The sequence below is a fragment of the Nothoprocta perdicaria genome, unplaced genomic scaffold (genome assembly GCF_003342845.1).
Source record: "Nothoprocta perdicaria isolate Ctin4 unplaced genomic scaffold, notPer1 scaffold_28, whole genome shotgun sequence".
In the NCBI taxonomy this organism is placed as follows: Eukaryota; Metazoa; Chordata; class Aves; order Tinamiformes; family Tinamidae; genus Nothoprocta; species Nothoprocta perdicaria.
In genome coordinates this window covers 1,425,960-1,449,373 of record NW_020455510.1, presented here as the reverse complement: position 1 = coordinate 1,449,373, position 23,414 = coordinate 1,425,960, and the positions used below count along the sequence as shown (strand labels likewise).

At 37.2% G+C, this 23,414-nt stretch overlaps 1 protein-coding gene across 1 annotated transcript in view; it reads left to right on the top strand.

Moving 5' to 3' along the window:
• PDE3B (phosphodiesterase 3B) overlaps window positions 1-23,414 on the top strand; it is a 71,070-nt gene that overhangs the window by 1,637 nt on the left and 46,019 nt on the right. The window lies entirely within an intron of this gene.

The following is a 23,414-nucleotide window of genomic DNA, read 5'->3' as shown; positions in this document are numbered from 1 at the left end:
ACTTTTTTACTGAAGAGAGGGAGCTCTTCAGTAGAGTCTGGAAGGATGCCCGAAACGGTCAGTTTTCTTGAATGGGACTCTGTTGGTTTCTGCCTCGCGGAAAAGTTTTCAATGAGCCGTGTTTTGTGTAGGGCAACCCCCGCGTGGGGCTGAGCTTGTTTATRTTTGGGAAGTCCCACGTGAACTCCGGGAACATAAGGTTGTGTTGCAGATGGGGTTGGCCTGAGGCTGATGGGTGTGTTCAAGGAGCCCGTTTTAGCAGGGAGAGAAAGGAGACCGTTTTTAATGAACCGTTTCTGGGAAGCGATTCTCCTCTACTTCTATTGTGGTTGAAATTCATGGATTCTAAGTTAAATTCTCTAGTTCTGCTTAAGCATAAGCCCCATAGCATGGCTCTTGTGATGGCCATGAAATAGCTCTGAGGAAATACGAGGTCAAACTAAAAAGGTGGAGTAGTTTTTGAGCAGTTTCTTCCTCAGCATTTTTATGTTTTTCCACTAGTGTGTGTGTGTGTGTGTATTTTACCTAAAAGTGCAAGCATGCTGAAATCACCTATTGAATACATTTTAAAATTATTAAATATATACTAAAAATATTTAAAACATTAAAATCTTTCAATACCAATTATGGTATGTTGAGAATATTGTATAATTTGCCTTCTCTACTCTGCTCCCTTCTGGATAGTAAATGCTCTGTTTTTTTTTTTTTTTSTCTCAATCATTAGCAATATTTAAAAAAAAAAAATGACAAATGGGATAACTGCCTTCGTTAACTTTTTAAATGATACCGGATACTTGTTCTTATGCAAGCAAGTTACTTAATGTTTCCTTTTGTATTCCACTCACTTTCTAAAATCATGTGTATATTTCAAGTTAAGGCATTGACTATTCTTTAAGAAATATCATAAATGTCAGCCATAATAAATGTATGGATCTTACAGAGTACTTAAATCATTTGTGTTCGTACTAAAATGTAACTGTTTGGTAGTCACCCAGAATTGAGTGTTTTTCTTATCGCTAGAAGTAAATCGACACAAGAAAGAGATCTTAAGTTCTCTACTATATTTTTGTAACAGCTTGTTATGTTTCACAGTAAATATTTATCCTTTATTACGCACAGTTTAAATGAGCCTCACAGATGTATGTTCTATACAATAGGTTGTGRGTGATTTTGCAAGGATAACACAGTTTAAATTCTCTGATTTCCCCTCTGTCTTGGAGAGACATCAAACATTGCATAGTTGATAAAATGTCAATTGTTTGTGTGTGAGAAGTGTGCAACTTTATTTGAATAAACTTTAAAGGCTCCTTATGTTGTGTCTTCTAAAAAGAAAGAATGCATACACTTAGTGCTCTTCAGACATCTTCTTATGGCATATTTTTTAAAAAGATCACATTTTGCACATCTCTATACCATATTGTAATGATTTAGTCAATATTAATGTTTAGATGTAGTTAGCTTAATGAGCATCACTAGAAAGATTAGTGGAATACAAGGAATGGAGTGTAATTCTGCTAGGGCAAGAACACGTTGGTAAATGACAGCTAAGTTACTATAGTCATCATACTTTGTGTATTTCGTGCGATTATTAAAGTGGATTGAACCCCTACAAGCAGGAGCAAGTAAAAACAGACAATTTTGAGTTATTCTCAAGGCAAAATAGGGAACTTTACTATAAATTTTCAGTTACTATATGATTTGAAAATATGCCCCACTCTGTCTAGTTAAATACTACGAGAAAATAATTATATTGGGTTGACTATTTTTTCACTAATTAGCTTAAGTCAGTAATTATAAGATATAATGATACTGGCTACAGATAAGATACTGGCTTAAGCCAGTAATAATAAGATATGCATGGAGAGTGGGGGGGAGCAGTGCTATGTCTGTGCAACCTGTAGTGGTCATACTGGAATCGCATGGAGCTGTTGTTGTTTTCTTGGACAGGGCCCTATGAGCAGGTTCCTGTAAATGCTTTCTGATTTGAACAATCTATATGCTAAATGTTTGAACCAGGGGTTTCTGTAGTTGGACAGATGCAGCAACTGCAATGCTGAAAAGCTGCTAAATTTAATTGCCTTTGTTCTTACCTGCTGTATGAAATCTGCACTTGCTTGAGTCATCAGCCTACAACTTCTCACGGTGTGTGTTTGGGAGGGACAGGTCTATTATATGTTTACATTTTTATATATGTATATCTAAACACCATTGTGAAAATACATAAATACAAATGCATATAGATCAGAATGATATGGATAAACTTAAACCACAAAATTATGCAGTTGCTATTTATTTTATGAACTCAGCTCTCAACATTTTTTCATATTTGTATGATTTTAGCAGGCTTTTTGCATCCTTACTGCAGTATGCATCTTGCGCCTAGGGAGAAAGTTTGGTCACCCTTTAACATGATGGTGAACAGGTATCAGAGAGAACCTGTGTAGGAACTTAGTTGAGTCAAAAGTATGTTCTTCCTTGCAGAAAGAATAGGCCTTTTTGGCTTTTGTGAGGTGTGTGTCCAAAATAGTCTGCAAACAGAGCTGCCTTTTCTTTTTCCTAACTACCTGGCTTGCTGTTTGAATGAGTAGGAGTGCTGGCATATTTCATGGACAACATGTTCATGTTGCATTCCTGCTAATTAAAGGAAGGATTCTTGTGATCAGGCTGTTAAATTAACATCAAATCTTCCCAATTTCATTTCCTATCTATCTTGCACCTTTTGTAGGTTACTTTAGAAAGATCAGACCTCAAGTAGTCTAACACATATATACAACTTAAAATTAATGCAGTTCTTCATTTGTTTAGACTTTATCTATCTGTTCCTGCTTCCTGTTCATGAAAAAATCATATTTCAGCATTAGAGACTGTCAGCTTTGTAGTGCAAAAGCTGCCTCTTACTATGTATTTTTACAATATATTCACAGAACATGAGAAAAATATTATAAGGGAACCTGAGCATGGTTATGAATTCCTTTAGCTAAGCTTAGTTTAACTTGATTTTTAGTTATCCAAAACTTGTTTGAACTCTGGTAAGAGGCTGAGGATGTTTTATTATAGGAATGACAGAGGAAAGGAGTGGAAAAGCTGATGGAAGAGAAGGCCTCAATGGCAGAGTGATTAGCTGTGTCAAAGTACTAATTTTCAGCGTTGACTAGGAAGAATTCAAATACTCAAACTAAAATTGTAGAGATTAAGAACAGAAAAGTTCACAGAAGTGTTTAGAACAGCAGTGAACAAAATAGTTCATAGGGAGTGGAAGACAATATATCCAGACTCTGGTTTGTGAACAGTGTGTTCTGTGAGATTAAACGTGAAAGAGAAGAGTTACAAGGGATCGAGTAGGAAAAGGGTCATCTGCTGACATAACCTGCGTGTGTGTGTGTGTGTGCGCGTGCACGCCTGCCAGTATCATYCTAATAATGGAATTTGTCTAGCTCCAAATAGAATTTGTTGTCTTTTAAGCTTCTAATTCCTAAGTGTGTGTGGGGGTGGGGGAAACAGGGGAAGTAGAAAGAGAAGAACTTCAGAAAGTGTGTTGCTGTGGAGGGCAAGTTTGCGCTATGCTGAAACCCTGACAATCCACCTAGGTGTCTTCTGTCATATATGTCAGTGAATACTAGAGCTGTATGCAGATTTTTTTTAAGGCCTGTGCCTTATTTGACATATATCAGAAAGTGAATTTTTAAAGCTTTTGTTGTTTGTTTTCTTGCATCTATTTGGTTTGTCTGACTCCTAGCAAGTAAATATATGCAGCCCTTACTATCAATCAAGCCAATCACAGAATTTAGTCACTTGAAGCTGTTTGGTCTGGTGTTCACAAAATACTTGTTGAAGATGGAAAAAAGTAAATCTTATGCTTCTATGCCAAAAAAAAGGGGGGGGGCAGAATTGGAAAATGTAATCTTTCCCATGACAAACAAAATCTGTGGAGAAAAACAGGTGAGAGAAGCTTCTGGCTTATGAATGAGAAGGGAGGGCAAGCAACAGGAGGCCAAGGTAATTTAGGATCTCACACCCATTTTTTTTTTTTTTCTAGAATAGGACTTAGTAAGAGAGAGCTGAAGAAGTAACTTAAGGTGAGAGTCAGAGGGAAAAGAAGTTGAGTTCTAGTGTGACTTCTTTTTTTTTTCCAATGGGAGAAATAGAAATGCTTAGCAAGATGGAACGGTGCAACAGAATACATTTTAATAAAAAAAGACTTTCCTGCAACCTAAGAGTGGGAGTGAAAGATTAAAGGATAAGGACTTGGATTGGGCAGGCCAGATTTTGTAATCTATGAGGGAGTGTGAGCAAAGCATAAAAAGTGTCAAAAACTTGAAGGATCCAGTGGAACCAAAAGAAAAATAGAGTTTTCCAAACATAGGAATCTTCAATGTTAGGAAGTTACATGATAGCATGATGCAAGCTAATGGGTGGTGGTATTTGGGATGTATGAAAAAAGCAGATCAGAGATTTGTCCTTGGGCAAGGCCTAGTTAACTGTGTGGCCTTTTTGGTCAGTACGAGGAAGATGAGGTGATTCAGGAACTCCAGAGACTGTGAGCAAATTCATTGTTAAAATAAAAGTATAGTTTTCAGAGCAGTCTTAGGTTTGAAGATGGGTTGCACAACTTTGGAAAAGGACCTAATTCATATAAATAAAGGCAGCTGTTGACCTGTGGTATACTTGGACGTGTTCATTTTCTCAGGGCCGTCCCTACATTTTCATAGCTTTTTAATCTAGCATGCTGCTTTGAAACAAGTGTGAAATTACTGTAAAGGGACAGATGAGAGCATAGATGTTTAGTCATTGTAGGTGTCTGCCTATTTGGTATTTTAAAACTGCTTTGGTATTTATGAAGTCTTGAGCTGTCCTGAGCCACCTTTTGAGTACCAGTGCTAATCTTAGTTTACAAGAGAAATAAGAAGAGCCAACTATTTCTTCTGATTGAATGACTGGTTGAGTCATTGAATGACTGGTTGAGTGACTTACCCTAGTAAGTTTTATTACCTGATGATGGCTTGCCAGCCTTATTGTTTTGTATAAACTTAAATAATCTCAACTATTTTAAAGGAAGATTTGGAGCGCATGTTCCATTTATTGTTCTGTTGATAAACAAATTTATTTTATGGCATATGAAAATTATATTTTCCTTAGGTAATTTCCTGTTCTGTAATATGCTGAAGATGTGATAGAAAATGAACCATGTAAGTTGTATTTGGATTGAGGTCCTGGAGAGGGGGGGAGGTGCCCGAGGACTGGAAGAAAGCCAACGTCACTCCAGTCTTCAAAAAGGGCAAGAGGGAGGAGCCGGGCAATTACAGGCCGGTCAGCCTCACCTCTGTCCCTGGAAAGGTGATGGAGCGGTTSATCCTAGAGAGAATCTCCGGGCACATGGCGGAGAAGAAGCTGCTGAGGAGCAGTCAGCATGGATTCACCAAGGGGAAGTCATGTCTGACGAACCTCATAGCCTTCTATGATGGGGTGACAGGCTGGCTGGATGAGGGGAGAGCCGTGGATGTTGTCTACCTTGACTTCAGCAAGGCTTTTGACACTGTCTCCCATAACATCCTCATACGGAAGCTCCGGGACAGTGGGCTAGAYGAGTGCACGGTGCGGTGGATCGAGGGCTGGCTGGATGGCAGAGCTCAGAGGGTGGTCATAAATGGGGCCGAGTCCAGYTGGAGGCCTGTGGCCAGTGGTGTCCCCCAGGGGTCAGTACTGGGCCCAGTGCTGTTCAACTTGTTTATCAATGACCTGGACGAGGGCACGGAATGCACCCTGAGCAAGTTTGCGGATGACACCAAGCTGGGTGGAGTGGCCGACACTCCGGAGGGCTGTGCCGCCATCCAGAGGGACCTGGACAGGCTGGAGAGTTGGGCAGAGAGGAACCTCATGAGGTTCAATAAGGACAAGTGCAGGGTCCTGCACCTGGGGAGGAATAACCCCAGGCATCAGTACAGATTAGGGCTTGACCTGCTGGATAGCACCTCCACGGAGAGGGACCTGGGAGTCCTGGTTGACACTAAGTTAACCATGAGTGAGCAGTGTGCCCTCGTGGCCAAGAAGGCCAATGGCATCCTGGCCTGCATCAGGAGGAGCGTTGACAGCAGGTCAAGGGAGGTGATTCTGCCCCTCTACTCAGCTCTGGTGAGGCCGCACCTGGAGTACTGTGTGCAGTTCTGGGCACCCCAGTATAGGAGGGACGTGGAGCTTCTGGAGAGGGTCCAGAGAAGGGCAACCAGGATGATTAAGGGAATGGAACATCTCTCGTATGAAGAGAGGCTGAGYGAGCTGGGCCTGTTTTCTCTGGAGAAGAGACGGCTCAGAGGGGATATGATTAATATGTATAAGTTCAGGAAGGGAGAATGCAGGGAGGAAGGGGACAGGCTGTTCTCACTGGTGGCCAGCGATAGGACGAGGGGTAATGGCCACAAGCTGAAGCACAAGAAGTTCCGTCTCCAGGTGAGGAGCAACTTCTTTACTGTTAGGGTAACAGAGCAGTGGAACAGGCTGCCCAGGGAGGTTGTGGAGTCTCCTACTCTGGAGGTCTTCAAAACCCGCCTGGATGCCACCCTGTGCCACATGCTSTAGGTGTGCCTGCTTGAGCAGGAAGGTTGGACTAGATGATCTGTAGAGGTCCCTTCCAACCTTAAATATTCTGAAATATTCTGAAATATTCTTGGAATCTATTTTTGAGAGCTCATGCTGCTTCTGTGAGGAATATTTTGAGAATGAGGGTGGCTCTTATGAATTATAATATAGGYACATTGGTTTAGCTTATATCCATGCTGCTAATAACTGAGAAATGACCATGTGGTTTAATTTTGGGGGAGTACTTTAATTATGTCCAAACAACCTCATTATTCCTCCCCCTTTTCCCCTGCCCCTCCACCCCCAGAGCAATTATGCCACTTTTATGTATTTCTGCTAGCAAGTCTGTTAGACCTGCCTATTTATATTTCCAGTCAGTGTAGTTTTATCAGCAGAAGCTTATAATATTGACTAAAGTCTTCTGGTAGAGAGTGAGGCTTAAGTCTTTCAGAGGATTTTTTTTTAATTATTATTTTTTTTAAATCTTCCTGAGGTAGCAGTTTATCTATGACTCCCTGCATAGGTACTATGATCCTTGTATTAGAGGGCCTCTTTTAATCTTTGTAATTAGTCATGTTCCATTTTCTTTTTAAATGATTGAACACTTTTAGCAATTGGAGCTAAACTAAAGGTTAAAAAGGACATTCTTAAACTGTAATTCATAGTTACATTAGACTGTTCACATCTTCAGTGTGAGTTCTGTTGCATTGTGACCAAACACTGGATTATAGATAGTGTTTCTAAAGGTCTTTTTTTTTTTTTTTTTTTTTTTAATTCGGTATAGTGTTGCAGATTCAATTACAGGTTATTTTCACATTAGTTCCATTTCCTAAACATACTGTTAGGTGATAGCTATTTGCTACTTTAGGAATGTAATTTTGTTCTTTGGCAGATTTTCTTAAAGGAATTCTAAATTTCTGGGGTTTTCTAAGTTAAAAGTATTTGATAAGAAATACATGAAGAATGGATATTGATGTATTTTTTTCTAGTACTTTTGACTCTATAACAACTTGTATCCTTTCAAGCAAATCACTGACACAGGTTTGTTTTTTTTTTCAGCATTTGATTGCTGATAAGATACCTGAGAGTCAGTGGTTATCTTCTGTGTGAAAAATGCGTGGTAGCTAAGGAATCTTATGGAGTGTTTGTTTTATAAAAGTAGATGTTCTCCTGGAAGCCAAACTTTTAATTTTTGCACGGGATAGACACGAAATGACTTTTTGTGAACTTGCTCTAAGCCAATGATTGATCTTGGTATTTAGAGGGCATCAGTACTACTTAATAAAATTCAGTGTTGTATTTCTGCTTCAGTTATATTAACTTTAAAAAGCAAATGCATCTGAGAGAAGTCTTAAGTGATTGCTTTCTTCATTAATAGCTGCTGTAGCCTCAATTGTATTTGATTTGCCATAATATGTATACAGCATAATGCATAAGCTCACTCACAGGTTCTTTGATAAGGCTGTCTTGCAATTCCACAGTGGTTTACACATTTTCAGTCCCTTGGAATTATCTTCACTACATAATTTGGACATCAGTTTTAGTTTATTTAAGGTACGTTTTCTTAATTTTAAGCAGATATGGCCTTGTGTGTGAGTAGTAGGGGACAGAAATCTTATCAAACGCGAAGGTGTGATGGGGACACTGAAAATTCTGCTGTCTGTGAAATGCCATCTACTCTGGCACTGAATGAATTGGCTCAGATTGGAAGAAATAAAGCTCCATTAGCCCGTTTTTCTACTTCACTAGTTGCACTGTCTGAAAAGTGGGCTTTACTTGGCCCATCTAGGGATCTGTGTTGATCTGGGTTATGCTGCTTCTGCTGAAAGAATCTGTACAAAATTGCATTGAACCACACAGGCTTACCTACTGTGTATTGTTGTTTATAGACTGGGTTAAATAAATACCTGGATTAATTACATGAGGGACTTTTGTTCTTCCTCACAGATCAGTGTAGGAGAGAGTAAAGATAGGAAATACACCACAAGAGAAAGGAGAGAGAGGAGGAGGAGGAAAAAAAAAAAAAAAAAAAAAAAAACCCACCATCCTCCCCACCCCGATTTGTTTTGTCCATCCCACGTGTGTTCTTTTTCTGTCCTTGTTTTAACTCACTCTGTGAGCAGGGCTGTGTATCTGTTTGGGATCACTGAAATATACTTGCAAAGGAAATTTCAAATGAAATTGGCACTGAGAAAATTTCATTCAGCTAAGCACATCGATGTTTATTTAGGCACTCACTTGTCTGTTTTCTTCTTAATAATAAAAAGCCAGGTAGTATTACATGTGATCTTGTGATTAAGGAAATATGGCATGTCTAAATGAAATGAGTGATTAAAATCCTCTACATGACAGCATTTGTGCTGTTACGTCACAGGACAGTTGAAATACTTAGACTACAAGTATCTGTATTGCACACTAATTGTGCATGCTCATAAAAAAACTTTGTTTAGATATTTTCTTTTTTTTTTTCTCCATCCATAGAAGGATTGCAGTAATTTTGAAAATCTAATTTGTTGCTTTGGAACTTTTAGCTGAACAAGCTTGTCTAAGCAAGAAAGCTTTGTAACAGCATTTTCATGGTGACTTCATTTTTRCTAATAGTAAATTTTTGTTCAGTGCGGAAGAAGATTCCTTTTGGAGAAACTTTAAAAAAATTGGTTTGCAGGAGGCTGAGTGATGTCAAGATGGAGGTAAGAAAGCATAAGTAGATGAACAGAGGTCCTGTTAGATATGTAGATAAGCAACAGATTCTTGTTACTGCTTTTACGRGTAGCTTATGTTTTTAGACTCCCTGGAACAATGACAGTTATTTCACTTATGTGAAATAGTAAATATTTCAATCTCTGTGTGAAGAATTAAAAGTTGTTATGAAGATTTAAAATCAGAATTCATTTAGACTCTAAACTTCAAACTGAAGTTTTGTTAAAACTGAATAAAACTGAATAAACTGGATAAACTGAATTAAACTGTGTTAATATATGAATTTTTTGGAACCCATTATTAACATAACTAAAAACAACTTCAGGACAAATTTTAATAGATAAACTGATGTTATATCTCTACATATTAAACTACTTGCTTTTGCTTTAATTTGTGTTTAGGAAAGTAGTTTAGAACTCTGGAAAAACTTTATGCTGTATTTTGTATAAAATAGATATAATCTTGGCATTAAGTCTTAATTCAGAATAACAATGGGCCTATAATGCTCCTCATCTAAGCAGAAAAGGTATACAATTATTTCTTTTTTTTTTCTCTTCTGTAAGACTAGTTGCTGTTAAAATCTTATTGCTGAAGGTGAGCGAATATGTTATACTTGCCTTAACATGTATCCTGGTAGGAAGCTACCTAGAGTCAGCACAGCATTTTAGCTTTCAAGTGGAAAAGAACATGTGTTTTACGGTGTTTAACGAATGAGATTATAGTTCCACTTGTCAAAAATTCACAGGGCTTAATGTAATTTATAACCTAGAGCAGGTGTTAACAGTCTCAAAGGAATACATTCTTAAAGCTGTGCTCCTTGTACCTAGCTAGTGGTGGACAGGATTGGTGCCTTATTGGGCACATCTTTAATTATTTGGGCCTTTAAAATGCGGGATAAAGAATTTTCTAGAAAATTAGTACTAAATAGTAAATTGCTTTTTCTTGTCTCTTTTGAAATATTGTTTTTCTTTCTCCTTTTCTGTCCTTAGCTGTATCTAAATTTAAAATTATTTTAATATCTCTTCTTGCTAGAGTAGTCTTCATCTTTTTATGCATGAGAGGAACAGTAACTTAATTGGGCTCAATTATGAGCAACTCTTACAAAGATGATACAGATGCTGTAAAAAAATATATATTTTCAGAATATTTCAGAATATTTCAGAATATTTAAGGTTGGAAGGGACCTCTACAGATCATCTAGTCCAACCTTCCTGCTCAAGCAGGCACACCTAGAGCATTTTAATCATGTCAACTAAATTACTGTTTTAAATGTACTCCTGTGGAATAGGTTTGGTGACCCTATAAAGTAGAAGATTTAAATATTCTCTTAGCATTTATTATACAAAACTGTTTCTAGAATTTTATGCTTAAATATCAAATAAATGTTCATTACTGAGAAATGACACAACTAGACTGCATTTAAAAGTACATTTATTGTTGATATACTCAAAAACAATTGCTGTGTTTATGTAATACTATTTTTTTCTGTGTTCTCTTGTTGGGTGCAAGGCAATTTGCTCACCTGTTGCATTTTCCAGGCGTACACCTGTTATCTGTGCAAACTTATTTGTAACCTCTAGTCTCTTAGTGTGGAGACTTTTCTAGCTAAGAGCCTATTTTTTGCTACCTACACAGAATCTAAAAAAGCTAAAACAATTCTGTTTCTTGGAGAGAGGGGGCAAAGACTTTCTAGTTATATTTTACTTTGCTTGGAGGAATCTAAGGGTTCTAGCCATCTTGTTTGGCATAACACTTTCCAGCTGTAAGGAAGTAGGGAGGGAGAAGTGAGATTAGCTACTTACTTCTGCTAATAAATAAGCACTGGAGCTAATGATAATGGAGAGTAAACTACATTAAAAATAGATGGAGGAAGTTGTTTTATATTTCTCTTCCATACTTAAAGCAATAGAAAGTACTGAAGATTTGTATCCTCAAAAGTACCTTCCCAGTTTATTAGAATCCTATTAAAAAAAAAGAAAAAGAAAAAAGCGCTTTGCCAGGTCTTTGTATTACTGAAGTTTTTATATGAGATTAATTGAAACATTTCATTCTGTTTACAGAATTCTGCTCTCTTGAGTTTTATTTATCTCCATATGGCAGATGGGTTAAAGTAGACTTTTGCAGAGCTTTCAAGGAAAATTTGAAACTTTATTTCCATTTTGAGTAGTGTTTTGATTCAGTATCTCTATTAGCTTCCCAGCTGTCTCCCAGGCATGTTGCTTCCTTCCTATCAGCTCTGCAATGCGTCTTGATGTTCTGCAATGGTAGCTCTTCAGATCTCATGAAGAGGGGTAAGTCAAGAAAAGCCAGGGATCAGAAGTTTTTCTTTTCTTTGTCTGGACGTGCCTGTCACCAGGAGTTTGTTTAGCTGTGTCCTCAGAGCTAAATTTCATTTTCACGTTCTAGTCAGATACACCAAGAGGCAGAGCTGGAGGAAAAAGTGTATATCTAGTAGATTCCATGATTAGTTGATATAAAGCAGACAATTCTGGCTGTTGGGAAAGCACGTTTAATCATTCATATTTAGACTTCCAAGCCTTGCATAGAAGCTATCTTTGTATACAAGATGATCTTGCTGTATGTCAGTTATATAGTTCAAATGTTAAGTCATTTGATACCTGTGCTCGTATTTAGCTATGAGCATTTTTTGTGCCGTCTGATAGAACTTGTCTGTGGATGTTCAACCACTTTTTGGTTCTAATCCAGATACATAAAATGCGTTTTATCTCAGCAACCATTCTAGTTTCATGTAATCTGCTTGAGCCTTGAGTTGCATACTAGAAGTCATCATATGGCTGTGCACCACAAAACCCATAACTTAGCCAAGAGAGGGAAATTCCTATGAACAGCTCACAAATTGGAGAAGGGATTTTCTTGAGCCTCCCTGATTGAGAGATGAGCAGAGTTTGGGTGGGAAGAGTTTAGCTCCTAGGGTAACCCAGAAAGGTAAGTCTTACTAGTCTCTACTGGCCTGCTTCCTCCTGGAAGGTTACTCAACATATTGCATCATCTCAACTTCTTCACCTGTCATTGCCTCTTAGTTCTTCTGTCTCCTTGGGATTTCAGTAAAGAGGTACTGAACTACATCCTGTATATTTTTCAAGCTGTTTTTTTCTTTAAAGTAAGGAAAGATTTCTTCACCAATAGATGCTTGCTTTCTGTTGTTGCAGTTTGGTTGAAACACCTCTGTTTCGAGGAAAAAAAAAATCTGAAATTCTAACAAGTAGTTAATTGCTAACTAAACTGGAGCATTGATTTTTATCATGTAAACATGGTATCTCTTTTTTGTTTCTTGTTTTCTAGGCAAATACATTTGCAAGTGCATACCTGCATAGTATTCTTAGGAGTTTTATTTTACACCATTCATTTATGCACTTGAGCTTTTTGGCCTGACAATTGTTATTTTGTTTTGTTTTTTTTTCAGAATGTGGGTAAAGAAAGATATTAAGTTTGAGCACAGAGGTGTCTAGAATTGTCTAATCCACCATGTATTTGAAAGAAGGAGGYTTGTTATTGGAAAACTAGAATGGCTTTAGAGCTTCTAGAGCAATTTTAACTTCATATGAACTTGATATGAACTTAAGCTTCCTGAATGAGTAAGACTTTGTGAAAGAAATAGTGTAAAAAAAAAAGTCTGCTCCCTTTATTGTCACCTTTTGGTATCTGCCTCTCTTTAGTGGTCAGGAAATAGCTATGACAAGTCCATATGATTGGGTGGCTGGCAGCTATCTTGTCTGAATGTTTGGGGATTTCCCGCTTACAGTTGCACTGCAGAGATAAATTGAGAGACATTTTCATCACTGAACTGCATGTGTATTTTTCCTTGGTGAAGCCTTACTCAGAGCTTTTCTGCATTTATCCTTTTGAGAATGTGAATTCTTTTAAGAATGTGAATGTGAATCTTGCATTTTTGCTTCTTTATGCCCCATGATTATCCCTTTGCACAAAACCCAATTGTTTTACATTAGATGAGCATTGATGTTAACGTGTAAAAGGTCTGTGCTGTAAATAGCTTTTCATTTTTATTCATGCCTGAAACGGCTACAATTAACGTTTAAAAAACCCCTTCTCCAGATTTTTTTTTTTTTTTTGTGTAATGTAATGAAGACCGGTACATGGATTTTTTGATTAACACGTGTGGTTTTGTTGCTGATACTATTCTGGAATCAGAACTTCCTGTGAAAGACAGTTTACTGATGAGATGCACACATTGTTTCTCTGTGTGTGTTTTTTTCTTATTTAGGTCAAAATATGTGTTTTTTGTTTCCCCTTCCCACAGTGTATACACTAACCATTTTATTGTAACTTCTTACGTCAATATCTTGATTTTATTCATGAACACATCTATTTTATGTGAATGAGCAAGTTTGATGAATTCCCTTGACATTTGTATCTAGTGGATTTTAGATATTGTATAAAATAAAGAAATTCCTTGAATTATAAAATTACAAAGGTACTACAATTTAGCTGTTTAGAATCTAAAGAGGCCTGAAGTTTTTAAAATTTCATTTATGGCAGATACTTTCTATAATTTACATTGAAGTTTTTATATTTTGTTATGAAATATGTATTATCTTTTAGATGATTTCACATTCTTTTTGATTAAAAGGAATAAGAGTGTAAGAATTAAAAAGTGTATGCATCCAATATTGCTATAAATGTTAGTTTATAGCTGATAGGTTAACTGTAAAGTTGCTAGTCAAGGGTTAACCGTAGTGTGTTTCGCTGGCTGCTGAGTGAAACAGGATGCAGTGACTACATTGTCAGACTGCTGGTGTGAGTGCAAACAGATGAGGAAATGCTGGATCAGGCACTTCRGCAACTTGGGCTGTTGCTGGGGCAACGGCTTGCGTCAGACGTGCTAGCAATTAGCTTACAGTTCTTTTATTTTTGATAGCATTGCAAGCTGAACTTGACTGTTGCAAAGGAAAAGTCTGGCTTTATCTGAAATAGTGTGTTGTGACTGTAGCTACGGCAATCCTGAGAATTTGCAAAATATTACTTTGCACAAACTAAAGATATTTAAACACTCCAGCCTGCCTTTCCAAAGAATTTTCCAATTGAGCTTGATTCTGAAAGATGTACAATAGAATTTTTCTTATCTGGGCAAAAGTCCTCAGCCCTATTTACTAGAATAAGTAAGTTTCAACATCACTTCATAGGTTACCACCTTTTTAACAATTACGCCGAAGTGTTCTTGCGTGGTCTCAAGTGTTATAGAAAAACATGTTTTTCAAAATGATTATTACTTAAGGRTAAGCTCAAAAGTAACAGTTTCTTTTATATGTTGATTAAAATTCAGTAACTGCTAGTGGTTTCCTAGCCACCAGTATAAAGTAGCTAGTGTTGAAAGTGTTTTATCTTTGAAAATTCTTCTCCTGCATTCAACTTTAGAAGTATAAAGAAATTCACAGTAACTGGTTTAATATGCTATTAATAAGTGTAGCTTTATAGCTAGCTAAATTACTTTTTTTAGGGAAAAGTCATGCAGTGACCAATAGATAAAAACAAGAATGTTTGACATAGCATTTTTACTTTTTTAATTTAAACACAGGAAAACAGATGAACTTAGAGCTTAACAAACTAGTTTTATAGTRTATGGCTATAAGCTAAGTTTCTTTAAGTCTCAAGTTTAATGCAGAATACATGCATATTCCTGTGTGTGAAGCTTAAATATAGTTCTAAAAAATATTTGAATTTTAGAATTATCAAATTATTTTTCCCACATAAAATATTGTTTTCTTTCCTTAAAAAAAGAAATCAGAGTTTAGAGCCGTGKCAGTATCTAAAGTTTATATGCAAAGCTATTAAAAATGTGAGTAGAAGATTCTGGAAATATTGCACTGGWCACTGTTTCTGCACATTCATAATAGATTAATGTGACTGTAGAGTTTAGCATCCAGTATTTTAGAAGAATTTTTCATACTCTGAGTATCATCTCACTTGCGCTGTTTCTGCACATTCATAATAGATTAATGTGGCTCTAGTGTTTAGCAACCAGTACTTTAGGACGCATTTTTCATACTCAGCTTGAGTATCCGCTCACTACTGCATGTCATACGACCACMTTGGATATGTGCTTTATTTGGTATACACTCATACTTAGTTCTATTGCAATCTGTGAAGTTTTACTATTGATGCCAATGAATACTGGTGTTTAAATTTGTAAGGCTGATAAACAGGCAGTCCAACTGTTAGAAAATAGGACATGGAAATACTAAATGAGTGTGAATTTTGTCTTTAATCCTCTTTTGATTCCTAGCAGTAAAATGGAGATTAAGGTATCCACTGATCAAGTATGTTTCATGAATCAAGGTCCAACTTAGAGCAATTCCCCAATTCATTTGGCTCTTACCGAAGAGGGCCAAATTAGCTGATTTAGTAATTGGCACTTAGTAATTGTCAACAATCATTTGTTTCCCRAATTTCACATTCTTAAAGAGATTTGGTGTAGATAAGTCTGTGATAACAGATGGAAGGACAGTAGTAATTGAAAACTGTTTGGCTGTTTAGTGTTTCAGGCATTGCTGTATGGGAGTTTACTGTTTTCAGCAAAGTTCTGGAAGTCCCATGAGGTTTCTTGGTCTTTGTTTTATATTTGTCCTAAGTCAGATTCTCTAATACTGTATTTTTAGATAGGTGGACACAAAGAGAAGAGGGGGGAAAAAGGTCTCTCATCTTGTGATTGTGAAGTTTGTTAGTTAATTAGTCTTTGTAACTTACACAGTAATTATTATTTTTACAAAATACAAMTGGAAGTACTAAAAGTGACTGACAGCTTGTTGTTTATAAATGTAGCTAAAATGGTCAGCAGTCAGATCATCTTGTGTTGATAGTAACACAGGATGACAGTTTCTGACACGTCTTGTGTGTCAAATATTTTCATGCTTTTCTGAGCAATGCGAATGTTTTGTTCTGCTTTGATTACATTATTATTTCTTAAATGATCATTAGAGTCACTTAAGGTAGAACTTAATTCCCACTGTCTAATTTGAATTAAGTTCTTCAAGGCCTTTATCTTTGTGTGTGTGTTTGCCAGCAACTTTATTTTATTTCCAAGTAGTTATTAAGAGAAATAAAGAAAGCAATGTAGATCTAATTCTGTTTGCTGGTCCTTTTCCCCTGCTATTGAAATTTACTGCTTTTCTTGGAATATTCAATTTCTCTGTGCACCCATCCCTGGGAAATCACAACTTCAGCCAACAGTAAACCTGTCAGTGGACTTCTCGGTTCATTTTAGATTTTTAGAGGATAAAAGCTAGAGGGAATCGTGTGCATTAGCCATCTCTAAAAAATTTTGGGCATGTCACAAATCTYTCCTGTTTTGTGTTTTTTGTAGTTTATGTGTCCAGGTAACTTGTTCCCATTTGCTTCAGTGTCAGCCTTCATTCAATCTGTTTGGAGTCTACGCAGAATTTTAGACTTTTTAATTCATCAATAGAGTTGGAGTTCATTAAAATTCTGTGGAAGAGCTTATTTCTATTGCTTATTGCTCTTGCTCATTGCTGTTGACAGTTGCAGATCATCTTGCTCATCTTCAGATCCCACTGCATTTTTTCTTTTGGCATAGAAAGTATAAAAATTGCCATTTTAAAAGGTGGTCCTCTGTACAGCAACTCTTTAGAGGAATTTTAGGTGAGGTGAGCCTCACATCCATCTCTGGAAAAGTGATGGAACAGCTCATCCWGGSTGCTGTCCCCAGACACATGGAGGAGAAGGTGCTCAGGAGYAGACAGCATGGATTCACCAAAGGGAAATCATGCTTGACTAACCTGATCACCTTCTATGATGGAGTGACTGGCTGGATAGATGAGGGCAGAGCCGTGGATGTCATCTATCTGGACTTCAGCAAGGCTTTTGACACCATCCCTCACAGCATCCTCCTGGGCAAGCTCCAAAGGTGTGGGATAGATGAGTGGGCGGTGAGGTGGATTAGGAATTGGCTCRATGGCRGGGCACAGAGAGTGGTAGTCAGTGGCACGGAGTCRTTGGAGACATGTAGTTAGCGGTGTCCCCCAGGGGTCAGTCCTCGGTCCGGTCTTGTTCCTCTTATTCATTAACGACCTGGATGAAGGGCTGGAGTGCTCCCTCAGCAAGTTTGCTGATGATACCAAACTGGGAGGAGTAGCTGATAGCCCTGAGGGCTGTGCCGCCATCCAGAGGGACCTGAACAGACTGGACAACTGGGCAGTGAGAAATCTCATGAAGTTTAACAAGGGCAAGTGCAGGGTCCTGTACTTGGGGAGGAATAACCCTGGACACCAGTACAGATTAGGGGTTGACCTGCTGGAGAGCAGCCCCACAGAGAGGGACCTGAGCGTCATAGTGGATGATAAGATGGCCATGAGGCAGCAGTGTGCCCTCATGGCCAAGGCCAACGGGATCCTGGGATGCATTAAGAGGAGCATCTCCAGCAGGTTGCGAGAGGTGATCGTCCCTCTATACACAGCCCTGGTAAGACCACATCTGGAGTACTGCGTCCAGTTCTGGGCTCCCCAGTACAGGAGGGTTGTGGAGCTGCTGGAGAGAGTCCAGCGCAGGGCTAGGGGATGATCAGGGGCCTGGAACATCTGCCCTGTGAGCAAAGGCTGAGGGAGCTGGGCCTGTTCAGCCTGGAGAAGAGAAGGCTGAGGGGGGACCTGGTCAGYGTGTATAAATACCTCAAGGGAGGCAGTGAGGAGGAGGAGGCAGCCTCTTTTCAGTGGTGGSCAGCAATAGGACTAGAGGAAACGGCCACAAGCTGAAGCACCAAAAGTTCCACAGGAACTTAAGGAAAAATTTCTTAACAAAAAGTTAAAGGGGAGGGTGACAGCCCTGGAACAGGCTGCCCAGAGAGGTTGTGGAATCTCCTCCTTTGGAGATCTTTAAAACCCRCTTGGAYGCAGCCCTGTGCCACGTGCTCTAGGTGACCCCGCGTGTGCAGGGGGGTTGGACTMGATGACCTCTGAGGTCCCTTCCAACCTTAAGCATTTTATGATTCTATGAATGGTTTTTGCTTAGTTAAGCACTGCAAATGAGGACTTCCATGACTTTTAAGCTCAAGTGATATTGGTGATATTTTCACACCTCATTTTTTTTTTTAATTTTGGAACGCTGAACACTATAACCTGAATATTCATTATCAGACATAGCCTTTTGATCCAGGGAATATGCTCTCAAGTTTTTGAGCTAATAGAGCAAATTAGCAAAATACAATATAATGTATGTATACATTTGTCAGTAGAAGGCAGTGCGTGAGGGAAAACACTTCAACAGAAGGCCACACTTCGGCCTGTTGAAGAAAAGTTGAAAATAAGAATCCAAAATTAGAAAAGAATTTAGGAGATGTGAATATTCAGTTTCTTTCATATCAGTATCTTATATCTTAAATTCTTTTTGCAACTTTCTCAATTCTTCCTTAACATCTTGATCTGTTTCCTTTATCTCTRTTTTACTGATTGCACCAGTGGCAGAATTGGCTCAGATTTATGGTGCAACAGTAGCTTTTGTTAGCTAGGAGGTACAATYGTAGTGCAAGTATTCAGTTGGAGTATGCTTAATGTTAACTTTTTGGTACTATGTTCAATATAGATTGATTTTCATGTAGTCACAGTAGAATATTTCTTTGATATGTGGACATATTCTTTTTAATCTTTTAACAGAGTGGTACTACTCTGTTCTGTCCTGTCCTGGCATCATCGCTTTGCATGCTGATCCAAGCAATTATGACAGTATGCAGTGAATTAATTGGGGAACTTATCAGGATTTTAATTTTTTGTTTTTTTTTATTTTTTCAGTAAACTATATATTATGTGTTTGCCAACATGAAAGGAGAAAAAAGCTTCAATATTAATTATTTGCAATATGGCAAACAGATACTTTAAGTATTAAACAGTTCAAGCACTTCCAGTTAGATAACAAATGTGCAACATGTAATGTTACATACSAAGTTCTTCAACTGAAAGGCCTAGTTTAGATGCTTAAGGTAAATATTTGTGCAGTAAATAGGGAAGAGAACTCTTTTGAAAACTAATTTAAGGTTATACAGTAAAAGAATCATACCATTATCATATGTGGGAATGGAATGAACTGGTAAAGGACATSTGCAATTCAGATACTTCCTAATATCAGAGTATTGGGTTTTTGATAAAAATAGTGCTAAAGCTGTGCAATACGTTTGAAGACATTTGAAAAATGTTAATTATTTTGGAGACGGTAAAGCAAAATAAGAACATTGTAAACACTATTGTGAGTCACCTTGTGAGTCTTGTACTCTTAGCAATCCATTGTGTTTCTATCTGCAGGGCTAAGTAAGTAATGGTAATAGAAAAAAGCTATTCTACTAAAATGTAGAAGCAGAAGTCTTCTTGTGTTGAGTCAGGAAGGATRGCAGTTCATCATTGATGCTTTTAGATAGCTTGATATTTTTTTCTAYCTGTTTTTGCAGATATTTGAAGTTTCCAATAAAGTAAGTTGTTTTAAGGAAGTATCAGTTTATTTGAGGTGATCTTCCTGGGCTCTGAAGTTTCCTGTAAAAATTCAGGTATATTGCAGCAAGAAAAAGGAAAATGTATCTAAAAACATTTTCATGTTAATACTTCGAGCTTGCAGTGAACTCTTTCGGTTCAAATCGGGACAAATCAGCTCCATGATTTGATCCTGCCAGCTTCAGTTACGTTTGTAATTCGTCTGTAATATCGAATTGTGCAATCCGATTCTGTGTTACTTACTATAGACTGACTATAAAGTAATATGTTTACTGTGTAGAGATATTTACTAGCATGTTCTTTCCTGGAGAGATGATTCAAAGGAGAGCTTATAATCTCTTTTCTGTGTGATGTGCAGGAAGATGAAACAGAAATCTGCCTTTGATTAAGTTTGCATTTTTTTAAACCAAAATATTAACAAAAGTGCTGGTTTTATGAATGTGTCAAAGATTAAGCTCAAACACAGGAGATGTAGGAAGAAAGCAAAAGGAAAGATAAGCTGAYAGCTTTAATTACATCACGAATAAACAAGCTTGGATAACAAAAAACAAGATTAAAGCTAGAAACTGAAGTGTTATTTCAGTTGAATCAAGTTTTGTTTTAGTATAAACTGAATCATCAGGCTAAACTAATCAGTAAATTTTTTTGCTTTGCATGCCAATTATGCCTAGATAGAAGATGGAGTCAGAATGCTTTTTGTGATTATGACAAAATGAAGGTTGGGGAATTCTTAAGGCCTTATTGATTTGTGGCARTACAACATAATCTATTCTTCACAATATTGTGTGAATTAGGAATATGCAGGCACTTCTATCACTGGATTTCCTAGCCTTTGGCCAGTAAAGTTTTCTTTTTCAGAAATGTACTGAAAAGTCTAAAAACAGATCTTTTAATTGAATCCATTATTAGAAATGGTAGAGGGCAATTCTTAATTGACCAAGGAATTTTACGAACTATTTCTTAGGAGTGTGAGAGTGTTCCTTACCAGTCATCCCTTGTAATGACTGTCAAAGGGTGTCATGACTCTGACATTTTAGGAAAGAGGTGTAGTGACTGTTGTTTGTGATGGTTTTAAAGCAGCTGTATCTAATACTGCTAACACAGTAACTGGCAGTTTGTAGCATACTGTGCAATCCACTCAGGAAATTAGGTGAATGTGAGTGGAGAGTTTATGTTGATTTTTTGTTCTGCTATTAATCTTTTTGATTAATTAAACTTTTGGAGAAGTAGCGTATAATGCTTAGATATTTTGCCAGAAGTCTGTTGTGGCTGGTGAACTGTCAGAAGTTGAGTGTTCTGTGAAGTATAGTTTGTTTTCTTTAAATGCTCAATGTTGGCAGGGAATCAAATCAAGCCCAGACTAGGTAACTTTAATCTGAGCTCTCCTGCATTGCTCTGTATACAGCGCCATTTGGTGGTCTTGAATCAAAAAAATTCTTCCTTGTRTGTTAAAGGTTTGTTCTCCACGCAAATGTGCTACGCACTCATTTATTTATTCTGATTTGGGAAAATGTAAAGATTACCCATCTTTTTTCTTCTTTTCCTTTTCTTTCCTTTTCTTTCTTCTTGCTTCTTTTTTTCTTTTTTTTTTCTGGATCCTACCATGTTTCACAAGTSATTTCAGAATCTCAAGTTTTTAATTCAAAAGAAGAGTAATACATAAAATATTTGTAAAATGGAGTTTGTCCACTCTATTCTGGCTCTGTATATCTAATCACTGACTTGTTATCATGATATAAAATACCATTTGTATTCACACTGAAATCTGGTAGCTTCAAACTAGCTACGCAACTTTTCTAAAATTATCAAGCCTATTGTCAGTATCAAAAATATCTGCCAAAATCTTTGAAATGGACAGTTTAACCTCCTAACTTAATCACTTTTCTTTCAGCCTTTAATGCACGTTGCCTAGTATTCTGATTGTTCTCACAGTCAGTTTAAACAAAGGAGCATACCACACACTTTAATCAGTTGCAGCCATTTTAATAACCATTTCTACAACTGAGAAACTGCATTTTCTAGTTTGCAAATGTAGGAGCTTATTTTGTGTGGCCTGAGGCAATTAAGACTGCTCAAGTGTGATAGTGTTAGAACTGTAACAGTGTGAGTCGGTCTTGGTGTTTATAATGTTGCAGCCTCACTTTTTTTCAAGCACTGCTATGAATTATTGCTGATTGAAGAGTAAACCAATTTATTTTARCTCTTCCCTTCTCTAAATGGGCGAGCATTTCTTTTCTAAGCTTTTTTTTTTCTGTCTTAGCTGGTTCATTTTAGTAACTTCAAGCTGAGCTTCCTTTTAGATAGGTATTTTTCTCTAGAGCTGAATTTGGACCTTTTTGCAAAGGTAGTTATTTCAAGAAGATAAAACATCTTATGGCTATGTAAATGACTACCTGACTACACAAAAAGGTTTTAAGAGATAATTTTGTCTTCTGTTTTACCTTCCTGTTAAATACAAATAAAAGACTTTGTACTAATGCTCTCAAATACTTGTAATTTCAAAGGAATTTTTATATCCTTACCACAGAAATCTAGCATTTCTTGAACCTTTAAGCTGTTTGTTTTTTTCATTTTCAACTGGAGATATCTTTATAGGTTAGTATACTGACAATATAAACCTGTATTTATGGCCTAAAACTTTGTAAATATTTATAGATACCATCATGAGAGCTTTGTCATTGTACAAACTGATATATGGGTGTGCCTAAACACATGTGTATGCGTGCTATCATATATACAGTTTCTTTCAAGACATCTTTTGTCACATAATCATCCCTCCCTAGTATCTTTAGAAACTGTTTTGGTGAAGCTGAACAGAGAGTAGTTATCTTGAATAATAATTTTCCTGTAAATTTCATGAAATTCTTAAGTCAGTTAGAGGAGAGAGCGTCATTGAGAGAGGCAGAAGCAGCCAGACAAGAAGGGAGGAATGAATGCCATCTCGTATGGGCAATTACAGTTTGCACCTCTAAGCTGCCAGGGAATCTAGTCATAAGACAAMAGTTACAAAGATTTCCTCAGTTGTGCTTTTCACAGGTTTTCACCCCACTTTTTTTTTTTGAGGAAAAAAACCCACATTTGGTCTTCTAGTATGCCCCACTGAGGTGCTTTTGTTCATGTTTTTGTAAGATGAGTTTCTATGTAGTGCATCATGATAGTGTATTTCCTGTCACATTACAGGACTTTGCCATTCTTCGTTCTTTAACCTAATATTTGTACTGTTTTTAAGCTAGAACAATTTAAAGTTCCTTAAATGGTAGATGTTTTAACATGTGACTATTTAGAAATTAATGGCAAGATGATTATTTCTACAGCCACAGGTTATTTTGTGAGATCTTTTGTTTCCTGCTGTAGGAACAACAGGGCTTTGTCCTTATAAACAGTTACCCAGTGAAGTTGTTACTGGATTTGAATTTTTGTTTACAGATTAAACAGAAGTGAAAGAAGCTCTAAGTTTGCATACCATAGCTGATGCAGTGTGTGTGTGTGTGTGGGGGGGGGGGCCTTGAAGAGGGAGAGAAATTGTGTCATTAAAAATATGGAAAAATAAATTGCCATTACTCTTACAGAAGTCACTGCAAAATATTTAAGCAGATTAACATTCTTTGAAAATCCAGTGAAGCTTTTGGAAAAGATGTTTTGCAGTTTTTATTTGCAATTCTGTAAGCCTTTTCC